This window comes from Sipha flava, unplaced genomic scaffold, assembly GCF_003268045.1.
Source record: "Sipha flava isolate LNK unplaced genomic scaffold, YSA_version1 249_pilon_pilon, whole genome shotgun sequence".
NCBI lineage: Eukaryota > Metazoa > Arthropoda > Insecta > Hemiptera > Aphididae > Sipha > Sipha flava.
This window is the reverse complement of record NW_020272898.1, coordinates 1,425,289-1,431,255: the sequence shown is the minus strand read 5'-3', so window position 1 is coordinate 1,431,255 and position 5,967 is coordinate 1,425,289. Positions and strand designations below refer to the sequence as shown.

General features: G+C 29.1%; 1 pseudogene; it reads left to right on the top strand.

Moving 5' to 3' along the window:
- The first annotated feature begins 4,454 nt into the window (after positions 1-4,454).
- LOC112684332 lies at positions 4,455-5,211 on the top strand (annotated as a pseudogene).
- Positions 5,212-5,967: the final 756 nt, after the last annotated feature.

Sequence of the window (5,967 nt, the reverse complement as noted above, 5' to 3'; positions counted from 1 at the left end):
TATTATCGCATTCTATACTGTTGACCGAAATAGCTACACAAACCACATTTTCTTATTTATTTTTATATTTCCGAACAATAATAAAGTTGGAAGTAATTAATTACGTATTTTCATATTATTTATGTTAATGTAATTTTCCTAATATTATAATATTATTTGGATTGTATTGGCTTTTTTTTTTAGTATTTGTAACTATGAGGGGCCCAAGGAGATAAATCTCACTAACTCCCGTGGCCAGTCCGCCTCTGGTAAAATGTACAATTTGTGCAGTGCATTTTTCGAATAAATGAACTAGACATCACAAATGTTACCCAGAGAAAATATTTTGTTATTTAGTCAGTTATATTTTTAAAAACTGTGCAACATACGTTTTTGAATAGATACATTTTTATTTATTTTAAATTACATAAAAAACAATTAGATAATGAATGGTCGATAGTTATGTACATATATATGTTATCACTATCAACCATTACCTTAACAAAATAAGAACATGAAAATTATAATTAAAAAAAATAACAATGAATTACAATTATTAAAATAAGAAAATAAAATTAATACAAAAAAATGTCTAGAAAAATGCATAACTGCTAAGCTTATAATTTTAAATTTTTTAAACATATTATAATTTATAATATATATTATATAGATTAAATAATGACTTTTACTTACCCAATTGAGATGCAAATAAAAATTAAATTTGACAGCTTACGATGACGTGCGGAAATATTTGTTGACACAAATGGACTGGAAACTAATCATCCAAAGATATTTGAAAATCTAACGGCCTAATTTTTTTAGTATAATATGCCATCGATGAAGTGGAAAATGGACAGAATAATCAAGGTCCATCCAGGAAATGATGGAGTTGTTCATGTGGTCACTGTTGCTAACTCGTAATTACAATTTTGCCAAGTGTCGAAGAGGAAGAGGATGCTGCCTAACCATTTTCTGTCATTCTTTATTTTAAAATGTATTATCTGTTCTCTTGTACTGATTTTATTTACTATAGAAATTGTGTTGTTTAATTTTCTATTTTGTATGTCTATGTATCATGTCTACCTTTGAAAGGCCTGTATCCTTTCAAGGGGGGGGGGGAGAGAATGTTCGCAATAATATTGTTATTTGTAATTTTGTTCATTTTATCATTTTTGTGCGATGCGTATCGGTGCGTTGCGTATCCGCAGCCATCGTCGGCGACAGTGATAAGCCTCCGTGTGCGACCGACCGGGTATGTTTGCATTGTTATCGTCGCCTCCAATCCATATTGAGTGCTTTCTTTTGGGTTTAGAAATTATCTGTAGCTAAATCTATAACTTCTTTTTGCATTCTTACCACAAAACTTGCACAGAACGAAATTTCATCATTCATATTAACAAAACAATTTTATTGATAATTGATAAAATCATAGTTGTTAAATTAACAATGTTTTGCTAAATTAACAGTATATATTTGTTAAAATTGAAAAATATATAACGTGACTAGTCTATTTTTAAATTGGAAAACAATTTTTCCCAACAAAAGTGATTATTTACTAGCATTATTATGTGCTATCATTACGCATCTCGATTATCGACGCGTATTGTAACGACTATAGTCATAAAACTGTTTTCGTTATATTATAAGTTATTTCGTTTTTTTGCATTTGTCTATCTCGTGTGTTTACCATAATGTGTAAGACTATAAGTTATAATTGTATAAATAAAATTCAAAATATTATATTCAACTGTCGACCAACTTGATTTTTCTGCTCGTTTTGAGGGAACCTACCAAGGTACTTCGGTTTATTCCGTTTTTAACTGTCAACACAACTGGTAAGTATAATTTTAGTGCTTAATAGTTAATATCATAGATAATTGTTACCCAGTAGATATCTTTTACATTTTATTGATTAAGAAGAATAGCATTTTTTTATTACACTAAACAATCTACTAGGTACTAAAATGATATGTTTTATATGTTACGTAAGTACACCTACATTGCTTTCGCTCATCGCCCATTACAAAATTATACATTTGCAAGGACCTCATAGCTCTTACACATCTATAGAAAATAATTGTTTGCAATCTTTTCAGACATTGAGTAGTTTTAAAAAACATGTCCTATTAAAACTTAAATTTGAAAATAATACTGATGAAACCGTTGCTTCTAATGAATTTACAATTAATAATAATGGTAATAATTTTGATTTAGAAATAGTATGTAGTGATGACAATATTAACCAAGAATATCCTATCCTTTGTATAATTAATGAATCTGAAACATCTGAAATATCTAATAAAAAAATATTTGATATTAATAAGAGTATTGAACAGTTACATTTGTTTGCGGTCAAATTTTCCTTATCATTACACAACAATAATAACTTTTGCTTAAATTATGTTAAAAATATCCAAAATGATATTGAGAAAAAAATAATTAAGCCTATTATATCATTATTACAAGGTATAATGAAAAGTGAAATTACTGGCCATTTAATTTTATCAAAATTTTCAAAAGTTACTTCAGCAATTTCAGATTCTTTCAATCTATGTAGAACAGAATATTTAAACAAGTGTTTGACAACCAATGATCTTTTAACTGATACATGTAAACAATTTACAATGAAAAATGAAGTAAATTTATTATTCCACAATGGTCAAACAGTATTTGATGAAATAAGTACAAAGGCAATTATAATGCCACTCAAATTCTAATTTAAAAAATATTTTGAACTAAACAATAATCTTAATTTGGCTATAAAACGTTATAATTATTTAATTAATTATCCAGTTTCAAATGATAATTGTTCAATGTCAAATTTTATTCAAGGGTCTTTGTGGAAAAAAAAAATTAATCCCACACCAAAATAAAATAGTAATGTTTTTTTTATGTATATTGACGATTTTGAAACAAATAACCCATTAGGATCTAAGTCTACATACCATGCTATTTCTGCAGTGTATTGTAGTTTCCCTTTGAGTGAAAATAGTTCAAAACTTACAAATATTTTTTTAGCATCTCTTATAAAATCTAATGATATATAATCATACGGAAATGACTTATGTTTTAAAGAGTTAATTGATGAATTAAATTCATTAGAAAAAGATGGGATTATAATCCACGCTCCTGATGGTTGTAAAAAAAGTGTAGGTATTTTATTCTTGGTCTGATAATTGGAGACAATTTAGGACTTACAGGCATTTGCGGTTTCAGTAAATTGTTTTCTTCCAACTATTTTTGTAGATTTTGCAAGGCCCACAAAACACTGACACATACGTTAGGTGAAGAAGATGAAACATTACTACGTAATGTTGATAATTATGTACAAGATATAGAAACAAATAATTTTGCATAAAATCGGGATTAGCCAAAATAATATTTTGAATAATATAAATTCCTTTCATGTAACAACTAATTTTTGTGTTGATGTAAAGCATGACATATTTGAAGGTGTGTGTTGTTACAACATGTGTTATATTATCACTTATTATACAGAAACAGTAAAAATATTGTCTCTAGAAACTTTGAACTTAAAGAAACAACATTTGAACTATGGTGAATTAGAGAAAAAAAAATTATTACCCCCCATTGAGGAACATAATTTATCTAAATTTCGTTTAAAAATGTTTGCAAGACAAATTATGAGCTTTATTAGTGCACAAAGTAAATAAAAGTAAAAAAAAAAAAAACACTTCTTTCCATTAATAATAGGTGATTTAATACCTGCAAATGATGATGTTTGGATTTTTTTTTTTTTGAATTTTCTAGAAATAATTGAAATTGTACTAAGACATGAGTTGTCACAGCAAAGTTCTGTTCCAAATTTAAAGTACTTGATTAATAAACACAATCCAAATTATGTACTATTTTTTAATGATAATTTAAAACCCAAAATCACATCTAAACCCATTATCCATCAATAATACTTAAATCTGGACTGCCTAGATATTTTTGGTGTTTTAGGTTTCAGCACTTCTGGTAAAATGTACGGAAAACAAATGCAAGAATACGTCAGCTATTCAAAATCACAAACTAATGAGCTATGGAATATTTGTAAAAACTACAGAAAACGTTCCCATAGATCTGCTAGAAAATTTTAATATACCACAAAAACCAATTATTTTCCGTGGTAATGAATCACACCAAGACGTAGCCAAAAGATTCATGAAAGAAGTTACCGAGATTGCGAGAAAAGTTGAAGATTTGCTTAAAACAAATAAACCTATAATAATGACTGAAGAAGAACAAAGGACACACGTAATAAACATTACTTACGATTTATGTAAGTGTATTTTTTCACACATAAAGTAGCAGATCACTGCCATTTATCAGGGAAATTCAGACATACACTATGTCATCTGTAATCTAAAATTGCAAAAACCAAATTTCGTCTCATATGTTCAACACAACTTAACAAATTACGATGCTCACTTTATAGTGACAGAGTTAGGATACGACACTAACCTAACTACAGTCATTTCAAACAGTGAAGAAAAGTTTATTTAATTTTCTAAATACGTTTCCAACAACTTCACAACACGGTTTGTAGACTCATGCCGTTTCATGCCTTCAAAACTATCAACACTTGCAAAAAATTTAATAACACCAGGGTTCGAAAAGTTCAGAAAAACCGCAAAATCATTCGTACTCATGAGTCTCTGCAGAGATATGGATTTCATTACACGTACGGGTGTATACCCTTACGAATATACAGACAGTTGGGAAAAATTAGAAGAACATTACCATAAAAAGAAAATTTTTACTCGACATTGATAGAGGAGCATATAGAATATGAGGAATACGAACACGCAGTTTCAATATGGAACCATTTCAAATGCAAATCCTTAGGAGAATATTCAGTCCTTTATCTTAAAATTGACGTGCTGTTGGCTGACGTATTTGAAAATTTAGAGACATGTGCATTTCTACATGCAATTTAGATCATGTTTACTACTATACAGCTCCAGGTTTCAGCTTTGACTGTATGTTAAAATATCCCAAAGTCAAACTAGAATTTTTCTTTGATTATGAAACCCACCTATTTTTCGAAAAATCTGCGGTGGTCTCACACAAGCCAGTATGAGGCACGCCAAAGTTAATAATGAAAATACTTCGGATTATGACGAGATGAAACTGAAATCATGGTTAGTCTATCAAGATTGTAATAATTTATATGGATGGGCAATGTCACAATACATGCTATACGGCGCGGCGGGTTCAAGTGGATAGAGCCTATCCTAGTTGGTTTGGAAACATTGACAGATACCTCAGATATAGGTAGAGTGTATGAAGTGGATATATCGTATTCTCAAGATTTACACGATGAACACAACAACCTTCCATTTTTACCCGAGAACAAAATTCCTCCTAGTTCATAAGTTAAAAACTGATGGCTACACTCGAAAAAAAAATAAGAATACTCGTATCATACACTAAAGAAATTTACAAAAGGCAATATCAAATGAGTTAATCGTGAAAAAAGTACATAGAGTTTCGACAATCGGCATGGCTTGCAAAATACATAAATTTGAACATTGAAATGAGGAAAAGAGCCGTAAACGACTTCGAAAAAGATTTCTTCAAATTATTAAATAATACAGTTTTTTGGTAAAACCATGGAATAGATGATGAAACGTATAAAAATGGAACTAATGTCATGTCCAAAAAGATTGTAAAAACTAATAAATAAAACAGCATTCAAACATTGCACTACCTATAATGAAAATCTAGCCGCCGCACAGTGAAGTATTTACAATAAAAATCCGGATAAATATAGATTTTGGAAACTTCATTTAATCGCAATCGATAAGACAGGTGATTGACTTGTTATGAAACTATGCTTCATATTTTATTTATTGATCTCACATTTCTATTGGTATTAAAAAGTTATAATTAGGCTTAGGGACTTCTAGCATTTGCATACTTTTTTTAACTATTGTTAAATATAGCAGAGTACCTAATAAATTCGTTTCTCAGTGCCATGAT